Raw genomic sequence first — 18,838 nt, 5'->3', positions numbered from 1 at the left:
TGTCGCTTACGGTCACTATTAGCGATGACAGCTCACAACAAATTGTACAACGATTTACTAAATAACTCACGACGATCACATTTATTGCTTGCATTTGCTACGACATTCACAGCAGGGTGCCCAAAACAGCAGTGAACGCTCATTGTTTGTCGCAAAAAGTTGACTTAGATGTGCTGAACCAGCCTATACTCAGCCACCATCGTTCCTGAATCGAACTACAGCACGCGTTAAATATCACCAAGTCCTGTTTGGAAAAGGTGACACCGTTATAAGTAGCATTGTAGAACGGGCCACAAGCATGTTTCATAGGCAATCTCCTTTTTGTACTGACTGCACTCTTTCCCAGTATCCTACCTAAGATATCTTTCCACCACTGTCGGTTTCATTCTCTGACGGACACACCTCTGACTTCACGTGGGGAATGTGACGCCAACCAATGCTGGCCTGAGCTGCATTAAGTATGCACAGGCAGATTTGTGCGCTTGCTCTGTCGATGTTTCTTCGCTACGCTCCGGCTATATAAAGACTCCTGCATACTCCACTGACGCTCTACGTATTTTTGCCTAGGTTAGACTGGCGCTGGAAACTAATGGAATCCAAATACTTTTTCAGCCTGGAGAAAGCTTTAGAGAACGTAAAATTGTGCAAAATGGTTGGAATTTTCAGAAAGAAGTTACAAGCTAGGAAAAGGAGGATAACATAGAATGCGTCCAAAAAGACCAGGGGTACATTAGGATGGAAAACCAGGAGAGAAGTGCTCACAGTAAAAAGAACGGAATGCAAGGACCGGGCTTTCTAACCTACTGTTCAACCTGTACATCGTAGAGACAACAACGGAAATGAAACAAAAATTCACAATTGGGGGGGGGGGGCAAAGAGGAAGGGTAAGGGTGGAAAGATAAGCTCACCAGCCAACATTGAAGTCTCTTTGGAGCGCTGTAGATGGTCAAGTTGTTCCAGGAGCCATGTGACACTCAATCATTAACTGAATATGTCGTGAAGATGAAGTTCTGTGTAGTGTCGGTCGGCTGTACGGAATCAGCGTATCGAGAGGCGCCGACGTGGAGACCTGACAGTATGGCAGCAAGTAGCAAGTGTGTTTGGACGTGCACAGCGTCAATGAAGCTGCCCGATTTCCTGACGTTTCTGCAAGAAATGGTGCACACATGAGGCTGTCTCAGTGACTGTCGGTTTTAGATCCGAAAAGAATTGCTGCTGTCAGTGAATACAGGCCCATGTCGACCAAGTTCCAGCCTGACATTTCTAAATATACTGCAAGTAGTGGATATTTGTAGTCGCACACGTCGCAAAAGACCAATTCTCAGAACGAAGCACAAAGCTGCACACTGTCAGTGGGTCACACATAACAGAAACTCTAATGCACTTGCAGTGAATGGCGTGTAAGTGACGAAACTTCAGTTCTAGAGATAGGAAGTAGTAAATTCTGTTAGGAACAAATCACTGGTATTTTAGCTGTGTTAATACTGGACTGTGTTCGGAACAATGCAAGAGCAGTGTATATTCCGCAGACTGTAGGAGGAAATTGGAATCAGGAAGCTTTTTCGGAAGCCGGGACACTTTGGTAAGGCATAAACGAAGGCTTCGATAAGCAGTCAGTTTGGCTCTCACAGGCACTGCAAAGGGCAAACAATTCCAGGCAGAGATAAAATTTAACTATGATCCTTATCACATGTTGGAATGTAAGCTGAAGGTGTGTACTTTCGTGTACGTTGCCAACCGCCAATTGCTAAATACAATGATTCTGTCCTTGATGTGACTGCGTCACTCCAAGTGCCTGTTTCTCTGTCCGCCAGAAGATTCGAGACACAGTTATACCGAGAGAGGGCGCCACAGAGCAAGGCAAGCCTTTAGAGAGGCGCAATTTAGTTATGGTCAGTCGCTAAAGAGGCGGCATGTAACGTGGACTACGCTATGATCCACCTTTTATCACATAAACGGTTGTTGATATGTGATCGTCCATCCGCGAAATTCGGGTTTAAGCGGACACATGGTTCCACCGAACTTGCTTACTGCTGATATGGAGTACCTGGCAGTAGGTGGCAGGACAGTGCACCTAATATGAAAAACGTATGTTTTTGAGGGGTGTCCGGATACTTTTGATCACATGGTGTACGCTCTGAACCACCGATCTCTCACTGCAGTGGATGAGGGGAGTCCATACCTAGGCGAATATAAAATTTTCACGTATTTATGATACAAAATATGTCCCTATTTCGTGCTATAATTTGCAAAAAGCCTCGTTTCCATATACTGAATCGCTTATGACTTATGACGGTTCTTATGAGCACATGTCGACCAAGTTCCAGCCTGACATTTCTAAATATACTGCAAGTAGTGGATATTTGTAGTCGCACACGTCGCAAAAGACCATTTCTCAGAACGAAGCACCTTACTGTCTTTCGGATATAAGACTGAATAAATCGAAAGCGACATGAGATATCTCTCTGTTCTCAATTTTAAATAAAATTTGGTATCTTCTCCGCATTTCGTTGACCATAATATAAGATTTAAAACCAAGCATACGTACAGTTTACGCAAGGTGTTTTTGCCTCTACAAAACCTTGAAAACTTAGTATAATGTTTTACTCAGTTTGATGCAGCGCAGCAACTATGGAATATAACGGAACGAAGTCCAGTTTTTTAACGAGTAAAGATATCAGAATGTAAGATGTGCAAAAATCAATTTTTTTGCCTAATAACTGTCGAAAATCGAGTGGTAACTATCTCCTATCGGCCTTTACGCCGTCTGTAAGCACAGGCATTAGCATTTGGCGAACAGCAAATCCAAAAGAAGGCCGTCGGTATCAGACAAAGGATTAAAACTTGCTTTGCTACCTCTCCAACATTTCATTATTTTGGTCAAAAGGCCAAAAATTTTTGTTGCTGTGAATTTAATTCCTTTTTTATGTCATCGACAGATTAAACAATGTGTTATAGAGGTCATTTTTTGCTCTTGTATTGTAGGTATTGATATCATTAATTTTCGCAAATTGTGATCGATTATCATGAATTTCATTAATAAATACGTGTATTGTGATGGTGCAGCTAAAATGCTCAGCTCCTTCAACACGCATCTCCATGACTAGCAGTTATATGAAAGGCAAAGGTAGCTGAACTTAATTGTTTGAGAAGCTCAATAAGACTATCATCCAGTTCACGATTTCATCAATATGTACGCCCAAAAATTTGGAGCATTCTACCCTATCTACTGACAACTGTTCATGTACTACGTCAGTGTAGTACACCAGTATCCATCGAATGGTAAGCGAAGTGAATATATAATTCCATTGCCATGCATCATCTTCTTAGTTAAGGTACTTATAAATTACAATAAGAATTTCGGAAATTATTGCTAATATGTGTTCCCATAATTTTTGGCCTACTTTGCCTAAACCTATTTGGTCCTGTGTAGAGGCTGTATTGTTGCCGTGTGCAATCAGAACACCTCATAAATGCAACTACTTTTGTGTGGCTCTGTAAACTTTCCCGAGTTGATAATTGGTTGTATTCATGTCGGTTCTCCAGCTTGAACATATCGTCATCTGGACACAATATTTCAGCGGTCTACCTAGCCACCATCTTCCGGTGAGTAGGCCGTCTCACTATCTTGCTGGAACTGAAATAAAACACTTTTTTTTTCTTTATTGTATTTCAATTCCCCATCGGGGCGGGCTGGCAGCAGCATATGCGCTGCTCTTCAGCCGAAAGACATAGAACAAACAATAGAAGACATTTAAAAATAACAAAGGAGAGAATATGGTGAACAGAGATATAAAAAAGGGGGGAACATTATGGAAGCCAATAGACAAAAAAAGGGGCGACTGTAAAATGGAGATAAAAAACTGTTTAAAAGTAGCGCACACAAAAAGCCACACACTGCAACAATTAAAAGAACACAAGGCACAGTATGACTGGAGCATAAAAAGTATCGACGGATGGAGTAGCACATAACAAACACTGACAGCGAACCTCAAGGCAGTACACAATTAAAATCACACCTCTTGACGCACAGGAGAAACAGCACTAAACACAACACTGATGTGGCACACTGACGATTATCAAAACGGAGGATCTGCCAGGCGCAAGGAGATGAGGGAGACCTGAAGAAGGGAGGGAGGGGAAGAGATGGGGGAGATGAGCGGGGGCGCGCTGAAGAGGGCCAGGTAGGGAGGGATGTGGGAAGGAAAGAGGCAAGTATGGGGTGCAGGGTCTCAGGGGGGGAAGGAGGAAAATCCGCTCTGGGAGAAGGAGGGGAGAGGAGAAAGGGGGGCCCTGACGAGGATGGGGGAGGGGGGGGGAACAAGGCCGGGTTATAGTTGGAAGGAAGGGTAGATGTCACGGCAAAGTTCGTCATCCGGGAGGGGGAGGCGCTGGAAATTGCCCCGTTGAAGGAGATGGAGGGTGTGGAAATGGAGAGAGGGAGGGATACAGCGATAGAGGTGCAGCAACAGGCGGAGGGTGGAGAAACCAGAGGGTGGGGGGATCAAGCCTGCGGACAATGTAAAGGATGCGGAGATGTTGGAGGAACAGGAGGAGGTGGGGGAAGGGATCAGTTCATACAGGAGCCGTGTGGGGGAAGGAAGGCGGACACGGAAGGCAAGGCGGAGTGGATAGCATTCAAGGATTTGGAGGGCCTTGTAAAAGCAGGTGGGGGCAGAGATCTAGGCAACGCTGGCATAACAGAGGATAGGATGGATGAGGGATTTGTAGGTGTGGAGGATGGTAGAAGGATGCAATCCCCATGTCCGGCCAGACAGGAGTTCCAGAAGGCAGAGGCGGGAATGGGCTTTCTGCTGGACGGTCTGGAGATGAGGGTTCCAGGTGAGGTGTCGGTCGAGGGTGAGGCCAAGGTATCTCAAGGTGGGGGTGAGCTGGATGGGACGGCCATAAAGGGTGAGATAGAAATCATGGAGGCAAAAGGAGCGAGTGGTGCAGCCTATGATGTTTGCCTGGGTTTAGGAGTGGTTGAGATGGAGGAACCACTGGTTACACCAAGTGGTGAACGTGTTAAGGTGGGTTTGGAGGGTACGTTGGGACTGTTGAAGGGTAGGATAGAGAGCCAGGAAGGTGGTGTCATCAGCATACTGGAGAAGGTGGACTGGTGGGGGTGGTTTGGGCATATCAGCCATATACAAGAGATAAAGGAGAGGGGAGAGGACAAAAGCCTGGGGGACGCCAGCCGTCAGATAAAAGATACAGGAGTTGTGGAGGGTGACATAGGAAGGATGGTGAGAGAGGAAGGAAGCGACCTGACAGACAAAATTGATAGGTAGGGCGTAGGTTTAGACTGGGATGCCATACACGGTCATAGGCATTTTGGAGGTCAAGGGAAACAGAAATGGCGGAGCGACGGGGGTTGAGCTGGAGGGACAGAAGGTGAACGAAGTTTAGGAGTTGGTCTTCAGCAGAGAAGGAGGGTCAGAAGCCACACTGGGTAAGGGGGAGGAGGTGGTGTTGAGTAAGGTGCTGATGGATACGGCGGGAGAGGATGGACTCAAAGATCTTATTGAAGATGGAGGTGAGGCAGATGAGACGATAGGAAGAAGTGGCAGAAGGGGGTTTGTTAGGTTTGAGGAATAAGAGGACACGGGAGGTCTTCCACAGGTCAGGGTAGAAACCAGAAGAGGATGACATTATAGAGATGGGCGAGGACAGTCAGGAAGGAATAGGGGCTTTCTCGAAGGTGGCAGTAGGTGACACAATCGTGACCAGGGGCCGTGTTGCGTTTGGACCAGAGGATAAGTTTAATGTCTTGTGCTGTGATGGGAGTGTTTGTGTCGGTGGGGGGCAACTGCCCCAAGTACTGGAGACTAGGAGCAAATGGAGCGACCGAGGTATCGGCACGTTGCATGACGGTGGGGAAAAAGAGAATAATCAAAGTGGGGATCATGTGGGATGGAGAAGACCTCGGAAAGGTGGGAAGTGAAGTGTTTGGCCTTACTGAGGTTGTCAGGAAGGGGGCGATCGTTATGGAGAAGGGGGTAGTGGGGAGCGGAAAGGGAACCAGTAAGGCGATGGAAGGCGGACCAGTACTTGGAGGAGTTGATAGGGAGGGTGGCGTTGAGTCGTGTGCAGGTCTGGCGCCAGTCTCGGCGTTTCGTTGCTGTAATAATGTTCCGTTTGTGTCGCTGTATTTGCCGGTGGCGTTGGAGTGTATCCCTGTCACGAGTGTGCAGGAAGGAGCGATAGAGGCGGCGGGATTCACGGAGGAGGAGGACAGCCCACAGAGGGAGAGTGGGACGGTGTGGGTGGATGGTTTTAGTAGGAACATGGGCCTCCACAGTGTCAGTAATTACCTTCTGAAGGAAGGACGAGGCGTGGATGATGTCGTCAGGATGGCGATAGGTAAGAGGGTGGCTTTCGACCTGGGTGGAGATGTAGTCCCAGTAGGCATCCCAGTTGGCACTGTGATAGTCATGGACGCCCTTGGGAGGGGGTGCAGGGTGCGGAGCCGGAGGGGGTCGGTGAGTAGACGTTATGGTGAGAAGGACAGGGAGGTAATCGCTACCTGTGGAGTCAAGGACGGCCACGGCAATACGCCCAAGGAGGTTGGCGGAGGCAATGACAACATCGGGGGTGGTGTCACTTTCGGGTCGGGTGTGCTGGGGAAGGGGAACAATGTAACCTTGGATCGTGGAGAGGAACTGATTCCACCACCGAAGGGCGGCAGGAGTACGGCTATGGATGTTGAGGTCGATGGCAATCACATAGGTGGAGAAGGTGCGGTCAATGTGCGAGATGAAGTCATAAGGAAGAGGAGCAGTGGAGCGGACATAGATGGTGGCACAGGTAATGGTGGGGGAAGGGAAGAGGATAAGGATTTCAGTGGGGTCATTGAGGAGAGGTTGTGGCCGGATGTGGATATGCTTAAGGTGGCCACTCGCGACTCCACCCTGTGCATGAGGACCAGGAGCATCAGTGCGGTGGAGGATATAGGAAGAGGTGCGGATAGAATGGTGGGGCTGGAGAAAGGTTTCGTTCAAGACGAAGCTGTCGACCTGGTGGTGGGAGAGGGTGTGCATGAGGAGGTATTTGTTGGAGCGGAGGGAGCAAATGTTCTGAAAGAGGATGCGATACTCGTGCTGCGCCATGGCGGGAAGGATGGGGGGAAGAGAGGGAAGGGAAGAGGCTTAAACTAGGGTGTCAAGGTGGGTGAACGTGAATTGGGCTTAAGTGGCGAAAGTGTTCAGGTGGAAAACGGAGCGAGCGACAAGGGAGATTTGTTGGAAGGTGTGGGGGCTCTGAAAAGGGTGAATGTTTTGGAGTACAACGGTAAGGAACCGGATGATGGCTGTGGGGGGTGGACGGAGGGAATTGTTGGGATGGACAGGGGTATCAACGCGACGAACATAGACTGTAAGCTCAGGGGTGGCTGAAGGGGGTGTAGCTTTACACTTGTGGGAGTAGGTGGGATAGGGGCCAGTGCATCTGTTACAGGAAGGAGGAGCAGCGAGGTTGGGGCAGCCCTTAAGAAAGTGGGAGGCCTTGCAGTGGGGACAGGTGGGGGAGTTTTTGCAGTTGCGAGTCAGGTGGTCATTGTACATCAGGCACCGCTGGCAATGGTAGGATTGGGGAGGGGATTTGGAGGATTCAACAGGGTGGCGACAGTGGTATATCAGGGCACCCTGGGTGAAGAGATGGTCAATGGAGGGGGCGGAGTCAGAGAAGATCCACACGAGGTGGGACCAGAGGCATTGTGGATACGGCGGGCAGAGCGGATTTCCAAGTCTGGGTGGGAGTTCAGTTTTGCCAACACTTCATCCTCTGTGATCACTGGGCTGAGCTCGGTGATCACAGCGGTGTAGGTGGGGGGGGGGGGGAGGGGCGACAGGGAGGCTGGGGCTGACAAGGAGTGGAAGCGGAAAAGGAAGGGTGTCAGAGAGGCGTGGGGGGCCAAACATAACTCGTAGGAGTTTACGGAGGAGGTCTGTGTGAAAGGATGGGGACGGGGACTCGATAAGGACTGAGTCCCTGTGGGGAATGAGTTGGGAGCACCAGGTAAGTACTTTCGTATCTCCACGGTGTGGGTACAAGCGTCAAGGAACTGAGGATTGGGAGTTGACAGGACAAATGTGTGGAGGGTGGGGGCCGGGGTATGGGCGGCTGGAGGAGGGGTGGTGTCTGTGGAGACGACAGGAGGAGGGGGAGGTGGTGTTGACATTTTGTGGGAAGTGGCGGGAGCACAGTCGGTAATGACGCGCTTTTGGGGTTTTATGGAGACTGGAGGCTGGGAGGAGGGGAGAGGGACGGGGAGGAGAGGGAGGTGGTGGGTAGCAGATCCCTGTGGCATAGTGGAGGTGCCGGGTGAAGCAGCCGGTTCAGTGGTGGCGACGATGGCTCGGCGCGACGTGATGTGTGCGGGAGATGCAGACGACGAAGCGACGGGGTGGGTGAGAGAGGGGAAGCCGATCACCTGAGAGGTGGCAGCAGAGGCCGCAACAGAGGCGTATGTGAGGGCGGGGGTAGTAGTGGGAGCTGTTGAGGGTGCAGAGGCTGGAGGAAGGGTGTAGAGGTGTGGGTATACAGCAGGGGAGGAGATAGGGGGATGGGTGAGTGGGGGAAGGGGAAGTGAGGTGTAAGGAGGGAGGCCAGGGGCGGCACTCCAGGAAGTGACTGTGGGAGAGGGGGAGGGGGAGGTGTAGATGACGGTGGAGGTGGGAGTACTCATGGCGGACGAACGGCGACGAACAGACGGACGGACAGCAGGCAGCGGCGGCGGCGGCGGCGGCGGTTGCGGCGGCGGCGATGGACGGCGAGCAGGCAGGCGGACGGACGAAGAGCTACAGCAGCGAGCGGCGGGCGGGCGGGCAGACAGACAGACCGACAGACAATCTTCGAAGACGGAGATTCCACCCTGAGAGTAGCCCAGGCTTTGCAATCTGACGCTTTCGAAGGAGGAGATCCAACCCTCTAGATGTGTGGAATCAAACACTCCGCGGCGGCTCCTATATACATCGACCGTGGATCCGCCGCGTATGCGCGAACATAACTACCCAACTGCCCTCTAGCGACAGGCATAACAGTGCACCTGCATGAAAACTCGCGGAAACGATAAAACGATGTCAAACGCTATTGGCAGTTTTTGATACCGAAACAAGCACCATTGTTTGTTATTGTCAAACAGAACATGGTTCCAACTCTTACTTAAAGGATACCCCATGGCTGTGTTTATAATATTGTCAGAGATCCTGATATTAGTGGCTTCTTTCACTACACAGTCCCCATACCGCGATGCGTCTACAACCACTTGTGTACAACATTTTATGTCCTTCAATAAGACAATGTTCCGCCACTGCAGATTTTTCTGGCTGAAATAAACGCGTGTGGCGATGCTCCACGCGACGATCATGGACCGTACGAATCATTTGTCCAATATAGGCTTTCCTGCAATGGCAGGGAATCTTGTAGACCCAGGGTATGTGGTACGGCCACTTGGGAGGGATGCTCTGGATCGTTTCCTTTATCATTTTAATTGTCTACGTCCCAATATTAAGTTCACGATGGAAAAGGGTGGAAAACTTTTTAGATGTCTTGGTCTACAGGAGGGATGATCGGACAGTAGGACATAGTGTTTATCGTAAGCCCACGCATACGGACCGATATCTTCATGCGTCAAGTAGACATCCATCGTACCAACGCAACGGGGTGCTACGTACATTGGTAAAAAGAGCTTACGCCATCTCCGAGGCAGATACTTCGACACAAGAACTGGATCATCTAAAAGCAATGTTCAAGTTGAATGACAATCAGATCCGTCGTGCTCTACAGACTGGACCTTCGCGGGAACCAAACTAAGATAACAACAAATTGGTGGCATTCTTACCTCTTGCAGGGAGCATATCTTCAAAAATTGAAAGAATTTTAAAGAAATTTGATGTTAAAAGTGTATTCAGTCCGCCAACTAAGACCAGAGCTCTCCTGGGCTTAGTGAAGGATAATTTGGGTTCCAGAAAGCCCTGGTGGACCGCCAAAATATTGTGTCCAAGTGACGACATGTTCCGGCTGGAGAGCCGACATGAATAAAATAGCTTGTGTGGTAAGTGGTACTGTTCGTAGCACATTTATGTCTGATGTCAGAAGTAGTCGGTGAATACAGCACACGTGATATGTAACTGTATACGAGTGAAAAATTTGTTGATATGTGTGTTATGTAATAAGAGGAACTAATATCAACGCACATTGAGAGGCACAATGAGATGAAGACAGGAGTTCACGGACAGCTGAGTAGAGAGAAAGATAGAGACGGAAACAGAGTAATGGTGTTTGTAGGACTGGCTGGTGGATATGATGCACGAGAGGTAGGACAAGTTGCAGCAGAAGGTAATAAGAATTAATCATCTGTGTTGAACGTGGTGTAAGGTGAACGCAGGTTGACGGATAACGTTTACAGGGAACTGATAAACAACGTGTGTGTGGTGTGGTAGCTTATTTGGAGAAGAAAGTTGTGGTTTGTGAGCACAGTACATCTTATCCTTTCTGGTTAATATACTGCAAACGACTGCCCATATGCTAAAATATGAACTAAGTGTGTGACCTTATGTGAATGAAACCGACGTGTGCGTGAATTTAATTTTCATCCCGTCGGACCATTCGATCATAGACTGTTCCACATACATCTGACCTCCAGCAGGTGCTATGTTACAGCGATCTCACTCATTTAATTCACCCTATCATCAATAATTTATCGACGAATTGCAAGACATACGAGAAGGAGGAGCCAGAGTACTGAATACAGCTTCTGAAAGGACAGACTGCAGCATCAGACACATCCTGGTTCGTTATAAGGGTGGACATCTCTCAGTTCAAAATACAGGTAGCATATAGATTTCTTATTTTATGTTGACTTAAACTATTTATTCTGAACCATTCTCAAGGGCAAAACTAGGCGAAAATTTCTTAAGTATACTTGGTTGTTGTGGAGTGCACGTATTTAAAAGGGTGTCAGTCCATAATCCCAGTATCTTACTTATCCTCGAAGCTGACTATAGATGATAACGAAATTTTATGAACCAGCAATAAGTTCACTAATGGGAGAGCCACAGTCTTGAAGAAAAGTACAGTAATATAACAGTTCTCACATGGTTAGAACTCCCTTCTTCTGTCATGTTGCTGCAGATCTTAAACACTACATCTTACAAAATGTACTTATTCTATCACAATATTCTGTGGACTCATGTAACTCTGCGTATCACAAACAAGTATCTAAAAGCAATGTAGGAAGTTGACTTCTATTGTCTACATGAATATAAGTACGATGCTTCTTCTCCTGTTATAAACACATACAGAAACACAATAACTAACAACGAAATTAACTCTCATTTTCTATTAGTGTACTTATTCTTATATTTTCTCGAATCTATTTACTATTTTGGCAATTCAATTAAGATCGTAGAGGAACAATGTGCAAAAGTTTTCTCTCGCTTACACCTAGCTATTTTCTACATTGAAATTTTTTCGTGAGTAAGTCTACTGTACTGCACACAACCAAGATGAATGAACGCAATAGAAACAAATATATTGCTCAAACTGCGACAGGCTGTCTCTAATCGAATCCTACCTAAAAAATGAAAATAAACCAGTGCAATATATGCTTTCGTCACGACTGTAAGTGAGCTAATGAGCGATATACGAGAGAGAGAGACACGATAGCCGGCCGCTGTGACCGAGCGGTCTAGGAGATTCAGTTTGGAACGCCGCTGCTGCTACCGTAGCAGGTTCGAATCCTGCCTCGGGCATGGATGTGTGTGATGTCCTTAGGTTAGTTAGGTTGAAGTAGTTCTAAGTCTTGGGGAGTGATGACCTCAGATGTTAAGCCCCGTAGTGCTTAGAGCCATTTGAACTATTTTAAAGACACTTTAACGAATTCAGTGCAGCGTGGTGCGAGCAGTTTTGAAAATAGTGTGCTGAGACATTTCTACATTATATTAAAGACACTTTCCTTGCATGGAAAGAGATTTTCCCTACATCCTTCACTAAAGAAAACTTGTATCTGTGAGAAACATTTGTATGTGTCAATATATTACCTAATGTGTAATATTTTTGGAACGTTGCGCTTCAGAGCTGTAATATATTTAATGGCAGATGTGTTTATAGATCATCAGCTGGAGTACAAACTTTATTGGACTGTGCCACTGGTTCCGGCCTACATGGATCATCACCTGTCATCTGATAACTATAAACAAAACAGACAATGACCTCAGTTACAAACTGTAAAAAAAAAGTACTAGTAAAAAAGATCCTTACACTGCATTATGTATAATAGAATAAGTGATTATTGGACAAGAAGTCGCTTAATATCTTCCTTTTTGAAGCGTTAAATACAGCTACCTTAACACTGACTTAAATAGTCAATTGAAAACTTTTGTTTTGTTGCTGGAGCCAATGTCAAATCTTTTGAATAATGCTACGGCCATTTGAGGGTATGAATTTTTATTGTATTGTTATACAATCTTTTTTTTTTTCTTTATTGTTATTTGAACACCTGAACAATCAGGTAGGCTGACAGCGGCATGCTACGCCTCTTCAGCCATAGTGTTGACAATAACAGTACAATAATGGAGAATGAAAATGAAAATAGTGACGGGCAAAAAATAGTGGTCACGGATACACAAAAAACACGGAGCCGTTCACACTTGACGATAACGACACTGAAAACACGTTGACACGGCGCACAGAACACTGATGAATCCGACGGCACAAGTGAACGTAGAAGCGTGACGGCGGACACTAAAAACACAAAACGACGTCACACACACGAGACACTGATGGCGATGATCTCCGGCGCGCGAAAGTCCACGTAGCGTGTGCGAGTCCGGGGACCTGTCAAGAGGGGAAGAAGGGCGAGGGGGGTGGAGAGGGTGGAGAGGGGAGAACAAAGATGCCAATGGCTGAGATGGGAGGAGGAGTAGAGGGGCAGGGGAGGGGAGTCCCAGGGGAGGAGTGGGGAAAAGGGGAGGAGGGACGGAGGGTGCCCAAAGGAACAGACACAGGAAGAGGGAGGGAGGGTCAAAGTTGGTAGGAGGGGTAGATGGAGGGGAGGAGGACATCATCAGGGAGGGGGAGCTGGCGGAAGCCGCCTTGGGAGAGGGTAAGGAGGGTGGAGAGATGGAGACCGGGTGGGATGTGGGAATACAGGCGCGGCAGCGGACGGGGGTGGGAGAGGATCGGGGAGACTAGTGGGTGAGGAGGATCGAGTTTACGGGAGGTGTACAGGATCTGTAACCTTTCAAGGAAAAGGAGGAGGTGGGGGAAGGGGATGAGATTGTACAGGATCCGTGTGGGGGAGGGGAGACGGATGCGATAGGCGAGGCGGAGAGCATGGCGTTCAAGGATTTGGAGGGATTTATAAAAGGTAGGGGGGGCGGAGATCCAAGCCGGATGGGCGTAACAAAGGATAGGGCGGATGAGGGATTTATAGGTGTGGAGGATGGTGGAGGGGTCCAGACCCCACGTACGGCCGGAGAGGAGCTTGAGGAGACTGAGTCGGGAGCGTGTCTTGGCTTGGATTGTCCGGAGGTGGGAAGTCCAGGAGAGGCGACGGTCGAGGGTGACGCCAAGGTACTTAAGGGTGGGAGTGAGGGCGATAGGACGGCCATAGATGGTGGGACAGAAATCAAGGAGGCGGAAGGAATGGGTGGTTTTGTCTACAATGATCGCCTGGGTTTTGGAGGGTTATACGATCCAAATTTTCTGGTCATGTAGGCCACATCTGTCATTAGTAAAAGCGAGAACACATCTGAAACGCCTTTTCTGGACGCTATAGCACAGCTGTTATATGAATCTGCTAATAACTAACTGGTATGTGTCACACTATTGTGCCTGAACAACAGCTGGCGTGGACATAGATGAAACGATGGCCTGAGAGACATCCCGTTCTGTACAATGCAATCTGTGGTGTTTTTACACTTGAGTAAATAGTCTGTATCGTACATTTATCTTATTATGGAAATTTACCATTTCTTAACCCGCATGCAAATAATGGCGTACAAATTAACGAGGCACATGCTTAAGCAGTTTGACAATCTAATTTATAGGCAACTAATTAACTGTGTGTTCTGCCTTACGCCAGGTCTTGTAATGGGGGAAGCCTCGTCAGAGAGGTCCAACGCATGAGCGTCTAGGAAAGTGATTCTTGTGGTGGTTCCCGTTGCCTTCCAATAGTGATGATGAAATGACAATGAGGACAACACAACACTCCCCTGAGCGGAGAAAATCTCCGACCCAGCCGGGAATCGAACCCGGGCCCCTTGTCGTGACAGGCCGCCGCGCTGACCACTCAGCTACCGGGGTGGCCTTTTATAGATAGGGGTAAACTTATTTTATTACAATTTCAATAAGTTTTACAGCATGAACTCTACTGAGGTTTCATCTACATTTGTCAGACAGTATGGACCGATATCTCCATGAATTTTGGTTTCTCTGAAATCCCCCCCCCCCCCCCCCCCTCTTTGGGCACCCACTTCCTCAGACTACCTCCTCATCTGTGTACTGCTGTTGCAACTTTGCCACTCGCTTACATAGTGTGCAGTGTTTTACATTGCCCGCATCTCGTGGTCGTGCGGTAGCGTTCTCGCTTCCCACGCTCGGGTTCCCGGGTTCGATTCCCGGCGGGGTCAGGGATTTTCTCTGCCTCGTGATGGCTGGGTGTTGTGTGATGTCCTTAGGTTAGTTAGGTTTAGGTAGTTCTAAGTTCTAGGGGACTGATGACCATAGATGTTTAGTCCCATAGTGCTCAGAGCCATTTTTTTGTTTTACATAATTAACTGTATTACAAGGTAGAAATTCGATGTTTGTTACAAATGAATTACGATAAGGCACTTAATGATGTTTATATGTGAACTGTAATAGTGGCTTCCACGTCATATACTGTAAGCACTGTTATCTACTAATCAATGTAAAGTATATAATTATCACACAGAATAAACAGTTCAGCTACCTTGTTCTGTAACACACCACAGATTGCATTGTGTAGATTGTGATGTCTCTCAGGTGATCTCTAGAATATCGTTTCATCTATGGCTACGTCGGTTGTTGTTCAGACGCAACAGTGTGGCGCATATCTGCTTATTGGTTAGCAGTTTCACGTAACAGGATTCAGAAATGAATGTTGGCCATATATTTAGGCGTTTTAGAGATGTTCTCACTTTAACTATTGACAGATGTGGCCTATATGACCTTATACAGTTTTTCGACAAGGAGTTGTATGTTATGCCACTCTGATGACTTTTGACCCATAACTGAGGTAAAGATCATGGTTTTTATGGTTGCACTATTTTTTATTGTTGCACTATTTTTTGTGGTTGTCCTGTTTCTTGCTTTGGTGATTTATACTACTATTGTTTATTGAAGTTTTTATACTTAAGAACGGCCTAATGCCGAAATCCGGATCGTATAACAATAAAATAAATATTATTTAGTGACATGGTGGCAACATCATTTAAAAACATTGCATAGACAAATCAGTATTTATATCTTGCTAACACACTATAGATAACTGGGCAATCTTATTCCCACAGCCGCGTGGGATTAGCCGAGCGGTCTAAGGCGCTGCAGTCATGGACTGTGCTGCTGATTCCGGCGGAGGTTCGAGTCCTCCCTCGGGCATGCGTGTGTGTGTTTGTCCTTAGGATAATTTAGGTTAAGTAGTGTGTAAGCTTAGGGACTGATAACCTTAGTAGTTACGTTCCATAAGATTTCTCACACATTTGAACATTTTTTTTTTTTTGTATTCCCACATGAAAGGTGGCGTATACACTTCTTGTTAGAATTGTGAAATCAAGAAGATACGATAAACTTCCTCTAAGGCGCAAATTTCAGTAATACGAAATTCCGCGTGCATCATTAACCAGTATAAGTTACATTTATCGCTCTCGCATCTGTATTGTTGTGAAAGCATTGTAATCCAATTGCTCAGTTACACATTTTACTTCTTTTTGGGCTATTGTGTTGCAGATTTACTGTGTACCATCACGTACAGCAAAGTCGATGACAACGCAGGAACAGCTGCGTTCCTCACACAAGTGAGTATTTCATTAACATCATCTGAAATAATTTTTTTAAAGTTTCTTTAGTACCTCGAACCTTCCCCACATTTTGACCAAACATTTCTAGTAAGGCATGTAAAAGGTACCGATTATTACTTAGAAATGGGAAATATACCATCTACATAGAGTAGACAGATTTGCTTATAAGATGTAAATCCGGTAACAATGAATAATCTTTCCTGCCATAAAGCTCATAGAGATAAATTCCAGAATAGATAAAAAAAAACACAAGTGAAGCTGTAAGAGGGAAAGCAGTCACTCTGTCGTGCGTAAACCGTGTAATACGGAACAGGATGTGAAAATCATTAGAATGAGTAGTTACAAGAGAGAATTTCTTACATAACAGGAACTATTTCACTACGAAGAGCCTTTGGAATGAATAAGAAAGTAATAAATAACCAAATAATATGAGTGACAAATCACTGCTCATGTTGATCACTATAATAATAACAAACGGAGACGCACAACATAACCAGATTAGCCACTCCCAACAGCCACTTAAGAAAAGGAGTACCTGGGATTGATTCGACTAAAAATTCCCCTCTTTCCCACCGCTGGCATCATCACACACAATAAAACTTGCAGACACATCACAAACAAACGAATATGAAACTACATACAAACACTAGAACACAACCAAAAGACGAACGAAGAACAGACACTCATAGTTGTGATCACTTTACACAATAACCATGCACAGCCACCACACAGTTATAGTGAAGAGTTTCAATTGAAACATGTTCGAAATCACCAAAAATCGGACATCCTGGTGTAAGCAGGCCAACTAAGTACATCAGGACAACACATACTGAATAATAATATCGCCAAATAGTAATTTAACTTTATGAAACATCTGCTTCAGAAAGTTAAGAATAACAAAAATCGTAATCATTATACAACGTAATCACTACATACATACAATGAGGTGACAACAATAATGGAATACCTTCTTATATAGCGTCGGACCTCCTTTTTCCCGGCGTAGTGCAGTAGGTGGACGCGATTTCGACTCAACAAGTCGTCGAAAGTCCCCTGCAGAAATATTGATCCGTGCTGCCTTTATACCCGTCCATAACTACGAAAGTGTTACCGGTGCAGGATTTTGTCCATGGACTAACATCTCGATTATGCCCTATTAATGTTCGGTGCGACTCATGCTGGACGATCTGGGGAGGGAAAATCATTTGCTCAATACCCGGTGACATGGGGCATTGTCATCCATAAAAATTCCATCGTTGTTTGGGAACATGAAATCCATGAATGGCTGCAAATTGTCTCCACGTAATCAAACACATCATTTTCAGTCAGTGATCGGTTCAGTTGAACCAGAGGACCCGGTCCCTGCCATGTAAACACAGTCCACACCATTATGGAGCCACCACCACCTTTCACGGTGCCTTCTTGACAGTTTGGGTCCATTGCTTCGTGAGGTCTGCGCCACACTCCAACCCTACCATCAGCTCTCACCAGCTGGAACCGGGACTCATCTTGCCAGGCAATGGTTTTCCAGTACTCGAGGGACCAACTGATACGGTCACGAAGCCAGGAGTAGCACTGCGGGCGGTATCGTGCTGTTTGTAAAGGCACTCGCGTCGGTCGTCTGCTGCCACAGACCATTAACGCCAAATTTCGCTACACTCTTCTAACGGATACGTTCGTCGTACGTCCTTCATTGATTTCTACAGTTATTTCACGCAATATTGCTTTCTTGTTAGCACTGACATCCCTACGCAAGCACCGTTATTCTCGGTCAAGTGAAGATCGTCGGCCACTGCGTTCTCCCTGGTGACAGTTAATTCCTGAAATGTCGTGTTCTCGGCACGCTCTTGAGACTAGACCTCGGAAAACATAATTATCTAAAAATATCCCACGCGTCTACCTCCAACAACCATTCCGCGTTCAAAGTCCGTTAATTCCAGTTGTGAGGCCATAATCACTTCGGAAACATTTTCATATAAATTACCTGAGTACAAACGGCAACTCCGCCAAAACACCGTCCTTTTACGCCTAGCGTACGCTGTACTAGCGCCATCTGTATGTGCTCTTGTCGCTGCCGCATGACCTTGTCACCTCAGTGCAAAACAAGCATAATATTGCTACGAAGTCTTTCGCGACGAATTTCTTGAATAAAAATCTCTCGGTGTACATGCCGCGTCAATTCTGGATAAAACTCCAAGCTTTCGACCACTACCTCCTTGGTCGTCGTCAGGGCTAAAACTGACTGTCGTGAGCTAGCGAGGTTCCCACTTTTATATGCCAAGGACGGCTTCTGATTGGCTGGAATACGTCATAGCAACAGAGATATGGCACGTAGTGAAGTGGTGCCCTCTACTTCCATAGATGTAGTTTCTATCCTGCGTTGCTTGCAGCGCCATCCCTTGAATCAGGAGGTAAAGTGCGGGAAGTTTTTCTCTGCGATTTTTCTTTATGCAGTGCACTCTTCCAAGTGTTGCTAAGTGCATAGCCGTTGTCTCTGTTAAAGTTATTATCGCTGAGTCTAATTTCGACTGCTTCCTCCTGATTCAAGGGATGGCGCTGCAAGCAACGCAGGATAGAAAATACATCTATGGAAGTAGAGGGCACCACTTCACTACGCGCCATATCTCTGTTGCTATGACGTATTCCAGCCAATCAGAAGCCGTCCTTGGCATATAAAAGTGGGAACCTCGCTAGCTCACGACAGTCAGTTTTAGCCCTGACGACGACCATGGAGGTAGTGGTCCAAAGCTTGGAGTTTTATCCAGAATTGACGCGGCATGTACACCGAGAGATTT

At 46.7% G+C, this 18,838-nt stretch overlaps 1 protein-coding gene across 1 annotated transcript in view; it reads right to left on the bottom strand.

Annotated features, from left to right (window-relative positions):
• LOC126199397 (semaphorin-2A-like) overlaps positions 1-18,838 on the bottom strand; it is a 1,365,238-nt gene that overhangs the window by 42,729 nt on the left and 1,303,671 nt on the right. The gene's annotated exons all lie outside the window — the stretch shown is intronic.

Source organism: Schistocerca nitens, chromosome 8 (assembly GCF_023898315.1).
Source record: "Schistocerca nitens isolate TAMUIC-IGC-003100 chromosome 8, iqSchNite1.1, whole genome shotgun sequence".
In the NCBI taxonomy this organism is placed as follows: domain Eukaryota; kingdom Metazoa; phylum Arthropoda; class Insecta; order Orthoptera; family Acrididae; genus Schistocerca; species Schistocerca nitens.
This window is presented reverse-complemented; position numbering and strand designations above follow the sequence as displayed.